This window comes from Schistocerca serialis, chromosome 7 (genome assembly GCF_023864345.2).
Source record: "Schistocerca serialis cubense isolate TAMUIC-IGC-003099 chromosome 7, iqSchSeri2.2, whole genome shotgun sequence".
In the NCBI taxonomy this organism is placed as follows: Eukaryota; Metazoa; Arthropoda; class Insecta; order Orthoptera; family Acrididae; genus Schistocerca; species Schistocerca serialis.
Window position 1 is genome coordinate 143,081,903 of NC_064644.1, and position 14,631 is coordinate 143,096,533.

A 14,631-nucleotide genomic window follows, 5' to 3' on the forward strand; every position below is an offset into this window, starting at 1 on the left:
TCTTTCAGGTGTACTAATCCTTTTTCCTGCTCTCTATTATGAGAAGAAGCGACATGAAAGGTTACAACACACAAGTAGGAAAGGCAAATGCAAGACATAGATATGTTAAAATGGTTTGTGGACAATGCAGTGCGTCCGTAAAAGAATTCACATGCAAGGCACTAGTACCTATACCATCAATTTTGGAGCACTGAACCATCGTTTGGAGTTCCTTCCATGTGAGTTTGATGGTAGAAATCGAGCGAATTCAGTCTTACTACGGGTATCGTTATAGCTCGGTATAGCCCCTACAGAAATGTAACATAAATGCGCAAGGAACTTACATGGGAATCACTGGAAGATAGAAAACGTCGTTGTTGTGAAACAAAACCGGAGCTATAGGGAGGGTGTGAGAGGTGCCGTTAATACCACAATATACCTCGCGAAATGACTGAGAGGTGACTGAGAGGCGTCCGAAGGGGACGTCTCACCGTATTTTACTGGAATGTATTGAGATTTGTTTGCCCTATTAACTCAGTATTTTAATTTCGCACGCCAGACCGCTATATTTCAACAAGATGGCGCTGGTGCGCTATGATCAGCGATATAATCAATGTTCCCACATCCGGTGAGCTGAGGCCAGCGACGTAACCATCTCTTTAGGTGCCACCCTCAGCAAGCTCGCCTTTGGGCCGAAATTTTCTCCGGCCGCGGTGGCCGAGCTGTTCTAGGCGCTCAGTCTGGAACCGCGCGACTGCTACGGTCGCAGGTTCGAATCCTGCCTCGGGCATGGATGTGTGTGATGTCCTTAGGTTAGTTAGGTTTAAGTAGTTCTAAGTTCTAGGGGACTGATGACCTCAGATGTTAAGTCCCGTAGTGCTCAGAACCATTTGAACCCGAAATTTTCGTGGAATGGTATTCGTTCAATCGGCTTTCGTGAAACCCAATCGCGAGGCCTAATGTCCGTTACGAAGAGTGGCATGGAGGGGCACTCGTCTCGCTCCCGTGGAGTCGATGAGAGCTGGCTTCTGGAGATCACTGTGGAATTTGGTAATATTGCACCATCTGTCCGCCAACTGCTGCTTTCATTTGCATATACAGGGTGCGGCAGCGTTCATAGTGTAATTTGAGAATGACGTATTGCAGGAATGCGCACCAGCTCGTTCCGCATTCGTCAACTAATGTGCTGTAATTTCGAGTGTGACAGTGATATGGAGCGGTGGAGTGCACAGCATCGTGCCTTTGCTGTTGAAAGTTATTTCAAGAATAACGACTCTGTTATTGCTACTCAGCATCTATTTCGGCAACATTTCAACTAGGGACGTCGTGGGAAAGTTCCAGATGGACGGACCATTGTGAGGTAGGTACGTTTACTTTGAAGAACAGGCTCTGTTTGCAATGGCAAAACGGGAAGAAGTGAAAGAACTGTGCGGACACTTGAAGCCGTGGGAAACGTTCGCGCTGCACTATTGTGTAGCCCAAAAAGATCTGCTCGTCGTCATGTGCAAACTATGTTTATGTCCGATCGCTCATTCAGGAGAATATTGCACGAAGATCTCCATTTTCACCCATATAAGCTGCAAATTGTTCAGGAAATTAGGCCTCGCGATTGGGTTTCACGCGAAACATTGTGCTTAACCATGCGTGGTCTCCTTCACCAAAATCCACAAAGGTTGCACGCCATCCTGATGTCAGATGAGGCTCATTTCGAGTTTGTGGTTCAATGAATAAACAGAATTTGCGTTATTGGAGTGATGCAAACCCGCATGAACTGCACATAAAGCCCTTGAGCAGTTCTCGTGCCACAGTGCAGTGTGGAGATGCTTCCTTTGGGATTATTGGCCCTTACTTCTTTGAGGATGACAGCGGTGTGGCTGTAACTGTCACCAGTGAACGCTACCTAAATATGCTGCAAGACTTCATTCTTCCCCAATTACGTATCGTCGATGTGGCTGTGGAACAATTATGGTTTTAACAAGACGGAGCGACCTCTCATACAGCCAGAATTTGCATGGATTTCTTGCGACAGACATTTCCAGGTGGAGTAATTTCCCGTTTTGGTGACATTTTCTGGCCGCCTAGCTCACCTGACCTTTCATGTGCAGACTTTTTCCTTTGGGGCTACCTGAAGCAAGAAGTGTTCCGAACACTTTGTGCCACCATTCCTGAGTTGAAGGATCGCATCAGAACTGCCGTCGGCAATGTCCCAGGGAATACGTTACGCCGAGCTATGGAAAGCTTCCAAAGCCGCTTAGATTAATGTGTTGCGCACAGGGGGCATCATTTGACAGGAGTCATATTCAAAAAGTAATCCACGCAATGGACAACGACTTACACATTAGTAAATGGCATACCTTTAATTATTAATTGACACAAGAGGCAATAAATAAATTACAGCTACTGCCTGAGGGCGTGTTTTTAATATCCTACTATGAACGCTGCCGCACCCTGTACCTTTCAGTCCATTTGCAGTGGTACTTTAAATCAGAACTTCTGTCTAACCCGTAATTAATATTCTATTTTCATACGGACAAGAGACTCAATGAGTGCCTATTTAGGACGGAAGTTGTGCTCAGATCAGTGCAGCTAGGACCTGATTATGAGGCCAGTTGGTTCATGATAATATAAGAACTAAAACGGTTCTTAAATCAGTTTCGGATTTCGTTATCCATTAGAGCAGTGTCACCATCCAGTCAGATTTGTAGTATTACATTATCAGATCGTGTACTAAAATGTGCTGTACCAGTGTGTCACTCAAAAGAACAGCGAAAAGTAATGTTTGCGTACACATGAACGTAGATAATCATTTTTCGCTCGGTTACGCGCGAATGCAGTCGGACAGAAAATCGACAATGTAGCTACGAACTCCCTCCGCCACGCACTGAATAGTGGCTTGCGGAGTATATTTATATGTTTTTAGGTGTAGATGTAGCTACAGACGTCGGTAATAACACTCTTCCAGTGCAGCGCGTGTTATCGTATGACATGGACTTGCTTATAGTAACATGGGTGGTCATTATTTTTAAGCCGATCAGTATGATAGTTCATCCTGTCAGTTGCATTACAGAATTTTTCTATGGTCTAAAGAATGTGCTATTGGGAAGATCAGTTCGCTTAATCACTCACAATCTGGAAGTACTATAATTTTTTCTGCTGTAAATGGCGATGAATAGGCTTCACAAATAACTGCCTGAAATTTGGAATATCGCGCACTAAATAAAGAGTGAAAAAAAGAAACACAGGAGTGTTGTCCAGATGATAACTCGCAGTTCTTTTTTCCAGTAAAAAACGGGATACTAATCCGCTGAAATATTTAAAGCAAATCTCATTCGCAAAAATTAAAATCTGATATCGTGAACGACCGTTGTCTCTCGAAATGACATGATCAGAGCAGGAATAATGAAAAACTGAATTCAATAGAAAATACGATTAACAGCGCGGGGACAATTGGGGGATGGGAAGTATTACAGGACTTTGCACAGACCCACAAAGACAATGACGTCGCTGTTGGTTTGATAATCCCCTATCGGCTCCGTGTTCTTCCATAGTTTGCGACGATTATCAGCTTCGATGGAAGGGCATTAAAGCGTCCAGGCAGGAGGAAGGGAAATATTGTTACGTTACTGTCCGCCAATTATAGCTCAAAGGCCGAGCCACACAACGCATTTTCCAGTTCAACTTTGCGCATGCTGAAGCAGGAAGTTACGCTAAAGGAAACTAACTTGGTTGCTAAAATTCTTTTTTATTAATATTCAGAAACACAGTTTAGGGGAGGCTGCGCTATCTGCAAAAATGGATAAGTTTTAAAGTTTTGTTTCCATCTATACGACAAAGACAGAACCAAATTGTGAGGATGACATTGTTATTCCCAGCGATGATTTTTTGAAGTAAATATTTAACACATTGTTGATTATTCTTCTTTTTTGTTTTTCTCTTTGAAGTTAAGTTTCACGTGACTAAGGCCCTCGTTCAACCAATTACTGAGTACTGATCGTCGTTCAAGTATCCTTACCGAGGAGGATTAATAGAGAATACCCAAATGAGGGTGGGACATTTTGTCGCACATTAGCATGAAATTATCAAGGTGTCGCTCACCCAAATTGTTATGTAATAAAATAAAAGTAGTTGTGACTCTTTTACTTTACTATCAGTGTAATGTAATAGAATGAATATGAACCGTGCCTTATATAAAAAAGAAACACACATTAATGCAATGGCTAAGCATTAAAGATAAATAACTAATGTAGGAATATTATTAACGGTGTAATATATTATTTGATTTAGCCCGACGTGTATAAGCACTCAGTAAACTAGCCCAGTAATGTTGAGCAGGTGCAGACACCAACAAGTGACATTATTTCAGTAGAAGCAGTCCATCAGTGGCACCCAGCATTGTGGAACAGGTGCAGACACCAACAAGTGACATCATTTCAGTAGAAGCAGTTCCATCAGTGGCACCCAGTAATGTTGAACAGGTGCAGACACCAACAAGTGACATCATTTCAGCAGAAGTAGTCCATCAGTGGCACCCAGTAATGTTGAACAGGTGCAGACACCAACAAGTGACATTATTTCAGTAGAAGCAGTCCATCAGTGGCACCCAGTAATGTTGAACAGGTGCAGACACCAACAAGTGACATCATTTCAGCAGAAGCAGTCCATCAGTGGCACCCAGTAATGTTTAACAGGTCCAGACACCAACAAGTGACATCATTTCAGCACAAGCAGTCCATCAGTGGCACCCAGTAATGTTGAACAGGTGCAGACACCAACAAGTGACATCATTTCAGTAGAAGCAGTTCCACCAGTGACACCCAGCAATGTTGAACAGGTGCAGACACCAACAAATGACATCATTTCAGTAGAAGCAGTTCCATCAGTGGCACCCAGTAATGTTGAGCAGGTGCAGACAGCAACAAGTGAGATTTCAGTAGAAGCAGTTCCATCAGGGGCACCCAGTAATGTTGAGCAGGTGCAGACAGCAACAAGTGAGATTTCAGTAGAAGCAGTTCCATCAGTGGCACCCAGCATTGTGGAACAGGTGCAAGTAACAGTCCATAATATTCACTATCACTAATTTGGCAGTTCATCAGAGTTTATCAGCAGAAATTAAACATTTCCAAGTGGCACCCAGCAGTGTTGAATAGGTGCAAGCACGAACAACAGTTTGAATGCACACACAATTGCTTTTACAAAATTATTAGCAATGCTCTTACACTAAACATACAAATTATAATAAACACGCAAATGATATCAGATAATTGTCGTATTAAATATTACAAATACACAAATATCAGTAAACCTATAATATTTATGGGTGTCAGTGCAAGCCACAACAAACAAGTAAAATAATATTTAGGAGATAGGTCGTTACCAATTATTTGGGATTAGGAAAGGAAAACACACAAAACACACTCACTCATCTTTCATACACATTAAGTGCTACTTTGTAGTTGATTAGTGTTAACTGTGTAAATGCAATTATGTCAAAGATTTGATGTTCGACATGTGTATCAAGTAATAGTGGCAGCAATGTATAACAGTCAATAATAGTTAGTCAACGTCATAGTCATCATGTCAAGACCAATGTTTGCCAAGCCAAATCAAATGTACGGTTGCTGAACAACTGTCAGTGTGCCAAGATATGCAATTACTTCCTCTCTCCAAAAAAAGTATGTACTACTTATTGATTTAACAAAGTGTGTCTGTAGACAATCTTCTTTCCACTTGAGTGTTCTAGTCTGCTATCTTCATCCTCCTTGTTCCATATAGACCAACAAAAAAAATATGCTCCTCACTTACTTTACCTCTTATCCACCAAAACTCCAATAATCATCAGCATCACATAATCTTAATACTTCAATAATACCTCTTACGTCGATACATATAAACCTTATCATCAATATCATTTACCTTACCTCTTGTCCACCAAAACTCCAATAATCATCAACTTCACACAATCTCAATACCTCAATAATACCTCTTCAATACGTCGATACATATAAACCTTATTACCAAAATCATTTCCCTTCCATAACGACTCTTTCCTCTAGTCAATCTCCTCGAACAAGTACAGACAAAATCCTAGTGCAAACTTCAATTCATTATCCCATACAATCCGAAGACACAATGTCCACACATAACCTCTGTGTAATCCATCTGAGCCAAATCTTCTACTCATTATGAATTATAAAATACATTTTGGTTACCTTGTCCATCATAAAATAAAAGAAATGCATACATGACCTCTAACAGCCTTCAGTTTGAATAACTTTCACTAAGTAGGTGCGAGTACGTAGTATGAAAGATCACATAAGACGTTGAGTGAATAAATCGCAATATTTCACAGTGTGTACACCACTTCAAGAATCATGGCAAAACAGAAGCAAACATGTGGAGTATTTCTTGTGTCAAGTGTCATTTGCTATTTGAATTGCTCACGAAGAATGCAGTGTAATAACTGTCAATGGTCTAAACCTAGCGTTGGTATTTCATGTCGTTAGCTTCCTTTCTATTAGCATAAATTTATACAGCTTCCATAAAACCTCCAGCCCATGTGACTTCAATGAAGTTTCTTGTACCAATGTCGTTCGTAGAATTATAGCAGTTCATTTTCTTATCTTAAAATATAAAGCACTGAGCGTAAGCAAAACATGCAATAGCGAGTAAATATACCAGTAGAGAACAGAATGTCAACAAGTGGATGCAGCACAATCCCTACAACGAGGCTCTGCCAAGCTAACAATAATTAATACCATAGTGTAACCTAAACTCTATGTTCGTACACAGTATATCAGCATTTCTATATAGCAAATTAAAGAGTAGTTATGACAACAAAACAGAAATGTGTAAATGTGCAATCCATACGCAAGCAGCAATTATGTATCTTACATAATAAACAGGTCATTAGCATCATACCAGCATAAGCAAATAAATGTTCATATGTAATCTTAATAAGTAAACATGAAGGCGCAAGCAGATAAATCACAAAGTATAACTTACATATCTAACCACATCAGCACAATTAATCAGGTGACAATTATAATTTAAATAAATAAGCACAGCAGACACATAATAAAAAAATGTGACATCAGTGAAAAAGCAGTGCAGCCAAGCGATGCATAATATATACAAATAACAACCCTGTTCATTAATCAATCATTGTCAAAATCAGTTAACATACGCAAGCACGTCGCTTCACAAGTAAATTCATAGAACATAAAATTAGCACAAAGTATGAATCACGTAATCGCGAGCAGCAAATTACGTCTAAAGTACGTACCTAAGTGGAAATATGTTACCTGAAAAATAAACTCAATTAACAGTTACCCTTTTAGTTTATTACTTTTTTCTTCGAAATTACATTCTTCCTGAAATTTTCTCCATAGCAAGTCGTCTTACCGTCGGACACTCACAGAATTTACCTGAAGTTCTTAAATATTTTATACAACCGTATTCTGAAAACTACTGAACGTTAATAACATAATTTATCAAGTCACTATAGCTTTATACTGAATTTATTCTGAGAAATTACACTGTGTATTTATTTACGGCTGTCAGTGCATTCGCACTGAGCGCTCGATCACCTGTAGGTACGCGTGACGTAGGAAGTAATTGTTTGCGGTCAACGACTGCCTTGTGCGCTGCGCAGACTTGACTGTTGCTTTGAGTATGTGCCGCCGCCGAAACACGGCGCGGTATCCTTGTATTCTCTGCGTGTTTACATGTAACTGTTATTCTCTCAAAAGTATGTCATTCCACAAAAATTTTAACGTTCGATATATGATGTACTCCCTTAGAGCGCCGAGATTTAAGAGTTTCTACTTCGACAGTGTTATCATGAATAATTTTGCGAACTCTATATGGACCGTTATAAAGCAGAAAAAAATTGCGACACAAGACTTTTCCTTTCTGAGACAAACGGTGAGACTTAATTAACACCTTTTCACCAACTGACAAGGTTTTTAAACGACCAGGACGTTTAGCTGATTTCTCTCTTCTAGCAGCCGCAGACGCAATATTTTGCAGAGCCAGGTTCACAACTTCAGAATGCCGCAGTTTCCGTGTAGGCGGAAAAGGAACGATTTCAGAAATGCGATTTGTCGGTGCTTTATTTTTTAATATCAATATAGGCGGTAAAGAAGTTGAGTCATTAGGGAGTTCATTCAGAATGTTTTGAAAAATATGGAGATACTGATCCCACGTTCTGTGATTCTGATGACAATAAAATCGACACAATTTATTGATTTCTTTCATCCATATCTCTGAAGCGTTAGATTGAGGGTGAAAAAGTGAAACGAAAATTGGTTTAATCTTACGACGCCGTAGAGTATGAAGCCAAATTTCAAAGCGAAACTGTGATCCATTATCTGATATAACCTTATCAACATGACCCACTTCTTTAAGAAAATGTTTGATGAAAGCATTAGATACTGAACGAGCTGTTGCTTTACGTAAAGGTGTAAAACACACATATTTTGATGTCAATTCCACTGCTACCAAAATGTACGCAAAACCATTAGTAGAACGAACCACTGGACCGAACAAATCGACTGCAGCCATGTCCTTTAACTTCGCTGGAATGATCGGAAACAACGGTGCTCTGTGAGAAATAGTTGGCGGCTTAGCCTTTTGACATAATTTGCATTTGGCAAGAACAGATCGAATACGTTTTTCCATATTACTGAAGTAGCAATTTTCTCGTAATTTATGAAAGCATTTTCTGGGACCACAGTGCGCATAACTGAAATGTATATACCAAATCAATTTACTAACCCACTCATCAGGAATGCAAACTAACCAAACAGAGATGTCAACCGACTTTCGTTTAAAAAGAATATCATTGCGAACTAAATAATACTGTCTAATCGCTACGCTTTCCTTTCCCCTCCACTTCTCCTTAATGTCCTTCCAGATTGGATCCTTATTTTGCTCCTTAGCGATGTCCTGGAGCGAAGACGAAATAAAATTTTCAAACGCAACACCTTGAATGTACATCAAACAATAATTGTTTTCTTTGCAGTCCTCTTCAGCACTTTGTTTCAAACCCACAGGTGCACGTGATAAAGCATCAGCAATAATATTTGAAGAACCCTGTACGTAAACAATACTAAAATCAAATTCCTGTAGATACAGCGCCCATCGTCACAATCTTCCATGTGTTAATTTTGTTGAAATAAGAAATTCCAGAGCTCGGTGATCGGTGTAAACCTTAGTATGTCTGCCAAACAAAAATATGCGAAATTTCGTGAAAGCCCATACAACAGCCAAAGCTTCAAGTTCCGTAATCGAATAATTCTTTTCTGATTTAGAGAGAACACGACTTCCAAATGCAATAGTTTTCTGTACCACAACGCCGTTTTCTTCTACCTCTTGAAATAAATGTGCCCCTAAGCCTTTGTATGATGAGTCCGTCGCCAAACAAAAATCTTTAGATAAATCCGGATGTGAAAGAAGTGGAGCAGCAACTAAAGCATCACGAAGTTGTTCAAATTCTGATTGAGCTTCCTCATCCCAACACCAATTAGAATTCTTTCCAGATAGTTCACATAAACGAGGTGTGGCCAAATCGTCCAATCTAACAAAGCGTCTAAGAAAATTACAGACACCAAGGAAACTACGAACATCATGTTTTGTAGTAGGAACAGCATAATTACGAGTAGCTTCTAGCTTCTCTGGATCAGGAAGAATACCTTCTGTAGAAATAATATGACCAAGAAATTTCACCTGAGAACGACCAAATTCAGATTTTTCCAAGTTCACAGTAATGCCAACTCTTGCAAAAATACGTAATAATGAATCCAAAATTTTGTTATGCTCACTCCAAGAACGTTTAGCAATAAGAATATCGTTAACATATGAAGTAATATTGTCACGAAGATAAACAGGTAAAATTTCGTTTAAACTACGAATGAATGCTGCTGAAGATACAGTAAGTCCAAACGGTAATTTCCGAAACTGGTAACAGTTACCAAAGGCTAAAAAGGCAGTGTATTTTCTACAATCAGGGTGGAGTTCTATTTGCCAAAAACTTGCGCGCATATCAACCGTGGATAAAACTTTAATTCCATGGAAATGTTGAAGAAGTTCATCTAAATTTTGTGGACGGTCAGTTTCAGGAATGATGATATTATTTATCGATCTGGAATCCAGAACCAAACGAATTAACCCATCCTTTTTAAGAACGACGTGTAATGGGCTGGTATAAGGACTGACTGCTGGCTCAATAATGCCTTGATCTAACATGTACTGAAGTTCACTCTTAACCTTGTCTCTGTACGCCAAAGGAATAGCGTACGTTTTTCCTCGAAATGGTGTGTGTTCTTTTACTTTAAATAAATATTGTAAGCCTTGTATAGTTCCTGTGTGATGACTAAATACTGTAGCATGTGAAGTCAAAATTCGGTGCAGTTCTTCTCTCGCAACGTCATCTGGCACTTCGGGTTTCTTAACCTTTTCATTAATTAATTCTTCGCTATTATTTACATCATCCATCGCGTCTCTGTATCTATTCTCGTTGTCATGAATGAACACATTGTCGTCATAATACTCAGCGAAAACATCAGAAGTAAGAAACCTTAAACATTTTGTATCTGATTCAGATCTTGTTAAACACTCGAAAAATTTCAAACAATTCGGCATTCCGGCAACAGACAAATTCACACTTCCTTCTTTAAAGTTCAAAATTTCCTTGTGTGTGTTAAGAAACTCCATACCTAATATAATTTGTGTACTAAGTAATGGAACAATAATAAAATTAGCAGAAAATTCGTATCCTTGACAAATGAAATTTAAGTTGGTCTGTTGTTTGACTTCCACACTTTTTCCAGAAATAGCTCCTCGAATTGTAGTTTTAGAAACAGGTAACACAGGACAAGCAATAGTTCTTACACATATAAGAAAAACTGATTCACTAATAACATTCAATGGGCTCCCAGAATCTAAAACCGCAGTGAACTTATTCTTACCCACACATACTTCAATAACAGGATGTAAAAATGCGTCTACATTATTTTCCTTTTCGTCTAGCAAAATGTCTCTTTGTCTTCCAGGCGTACGTAGTGTAAAGTCGTAGTGTCATCACTTTCTGAACCGTCTATATTGCTGCCAGAAGCCGAAGCTACAAGTCATTGTCGAATGCCTGCGTCACGTCTTTGATTATTCGCGTCATTTCGCGGATCAATTTCTACGATTTGCACTTGTCTCTCTGAAGTTCTGTCACGTGGAGGATGCCAATTAGGTCCCTCCTGTCTGTTAGATGCAAATTCTTGGTTGTGTCTGTTATTAAAATCTCTATTTTCCTGTCTATCTGCATGACTGCTTCTTGTGTAATTACGACTGTCACTTCTGAAATTATTGTTGTATCTACTACCCTGATTATTTCTGTAGTAAGAATTTCTATTATTGTATGAATAATTTCTGTCTTGATGATACCGATTACTGTTTCCGTATGATTGATCATTCCGGTAGGAATTACTGTTATTGTAATTGTCTGTGTAATTTCTGTTAGAACGTCTGTTATTGTCATAAGGCTGGTATCCATTGTCCTGTTTGTTTCGTCTGTCATTCTCAAAATTACCCATATAACGTCCTTTCCGATCACTATCCCTTTTCTCTGAAAATCTATTGTAATTACTGTTACTGAAAAAATTGCAAGAAGTCCCGTCGTCGTTGTCATACTCAAGTTCTTGTAGCAACGTCTTAAAAGTCTCAATGTCGTCTTTACATCTTCCGGCTAAAGCAATTTGTCTTATCGATTGTGGCAACTTAGTTAAGCAAATGTGAATTAATTCAGTCGGACTATAAGGGTTGGACAGGAATTGATTCTTTCGAATCATGTCTTCAAAGTATTCTACTGGCGTGCGGAACTCAGACTGTTTAAAATTACGCTGCATAGCAAGACTATGTTTGACTCTGTCTTGCGTGTTATCGGACTAATATGCCGATAGAAATGCATGATAAAAATCATTTAGATTATTACAATCTCTAATAAGTGTGCGCATGCGCGTCCCCGGTTCGTTTTCTAAAGATCCACACATAAATTCCAGTTTGTGACTTAGTGGCCAATTTGGTGGAAGTGCGTACATAAATTGATCTAACCATGAACATGGATGTATGTCATTCTTAGAATTGCGAAAGATCTTAAATTTCCGAACAGTTAAGAAGTGTTTATAGTCAAAGTTTTCTCCTCTTAGCGACAAAGACCTACCGCGTCTGTCCCAGTCCGAATGTCGATTATTGTCAAGTTCGCGCGCCTGGCGCTCTCTTGTTGCATCTCGTAAATGAAACAAATTATTTTCTTCAAACCCCTCTGCTGCCTGTGATTCTAAATTTCTTCTGCTGTCTTTTCCTACGATCTCGCCTTCAATTTGTTTGACTTGCTTTTGTAATGCCTCAAATTCCCTTTTAACGCGTTCATTAAATTTTCTTTGATTTTCAACATGTTTATTAATGTTCTGGTACTCTTCGGTTTCTGCAAATGGTAATGGAGCTGTATCATCCGAATCTCTGTCCCCATTTAAACTAAGACATGCCAATTTATCTGAAATCTCCTCACCTCTTTCCGATAAGTCACCTAATTGTTCTTTCTGTTTATTTACGTCTTCCGTAAGTGTCGCGACTCGGGTTTCAGTATTGACACTTTTAGTAGTTAACTGTTCATACTGTTGTGTTAGGTTATTTATTCTGTCATTTGGTACGGATTCCTCGATTCTCTCAAATATTTCTTCCTTATCGTGTGCACGTTGCAAATTTAACTCTGAAAATTTTTGTACTATCACGCGATCTCTTTCTTCCTGTTCTCTATCCTGTTCCTTTTGTCTGATTTCTATTGAAATTAATCTATTATTGTGAGAATTCAAAATCGGTTGTACTTCTTCTCTAATTTCTTTCTTTAATTCATCTTTCATGTTTTTGAAACATGTCCCTATTCGTGAATCTAACCGTGTTTCCATTGTTTCCATCTCCGTTTTAATTGTTCCTATTTGTGAATCTAACCGTGTTGCCAATGTTCCCATCTCTCTTTTTAATTCAGATCCTAACTGTGTTTCCATTGTTCCCATATCAATTTTAATTGTTCCTATCTCTGTTCTAATTGTTCCTATCTCTGTTTTAATTGTTCCTATTTGTGATCCCACTGTTTTTAATTCAGATCTTAACTGTGATTCCATTGTTTTTAATTCAGATCCCAACTGTGATCCCAGATTTAATATTGCACCCATCAACTGCTCCACATTCGCCCCTAACATTTCCCGCAAAACCAGCTTCTCTCGTCATAGCTGTAAAGCTATCTGTGTTCGATACTATTCCAGAATCTTCTGTCATTAATCTCGTATTCTGAAAATTCTTTAATTGTGAAAAGTTTTGAACTGGTTCTGGACTATTTTCCCTGCTTATTAAATTGATTTCTACTTCATTATTCATGATACTGTTTTCCTCTGTTAGCGAGTTCATCATGTTAACAATTTCGTCATTCTCACTATCCATCATTTTTGCCTTTTTCATAAATCGCGTAATCGTTTACAAAACATACAAAACTCGTCACTATATGAAAAATAAACACAATATGACACTTTATCACCAACAATACCATTCACACGAAATGCTTCCCTCAAACACGATTAACGAACAATTGAAGTCTTCGTAATTGCACAAAATTGTCAAAGGCGTATACAAGACAACAAAAATTAAATTCTGCAAAAAAAAAAAAAATACCATTAGAAGAATAACAATTACCAAATTTACACATGCAATATGGACTACAATTACTAAACTAAAAAATTACTACAATAATACTACTGTCTGCTATTTTTACTATCAGAAGAATTCCAAGGGACGATCCGAAGCAGCGGTCGCCACGTGCATGGGGGCTTAATTATTTATAATGCAAATATTTTTTAATTTTAGTAGCTGACTGTCCGGTTACGAGGTCTCGTAAACGGTTGGCTCTGATTAGTATTTGTACGCAATCTGACTGCATAGAACAACAACAAAGAATGAAACGAAATTTCCGTTAACACAATTAATTAATTAAGTCCCCAGCAACTATGAAAGCTACGAAACAACAAAACACAAGTGTAGCTGTTCTGTGTGTGGAAGTGTGATTCAACGTATACATCTGGCACGGTTCTTCCTCAATAAGACCAGATATTTTAAACACCATTTATACTGAAGTAATTAAAAAAAAACCAGAAATACTATAATTGCACATAGAAACCAGAAATACAGTCTAATACTAGAACACGAGCCAGATGCTTTGTTGACTGAACCAGTGGCCAAGAGGCATTATTGTTTAAGACATTGAAATAATACAAAAAAAAGGAATTTTTTTCACCTTCATATATATTGACGAAAAGCACACACTGATCATTACAGCATCCCCAATCCAACAATATCTGGTGTCTAGCCCATCAAAACAATATGACAACATCTGAACAAGCACTCTCCATGGGAACTTCTCAACAACGACTCACCACTGCTACATCTCAACAAGCACCGCCTACTGCTACTTCTCAATAAGCACTGCCAGTGGAGGCGGCTGAATAAAACTCTCTGGCGCAATCTCTGGCGCTGTGACTCAGTGTAGCCACCTTTCATGAGCTAAAAGAAAGTTCTTAATAATTTTTTTAAGATGGCGGCTAACAATGAAGAATT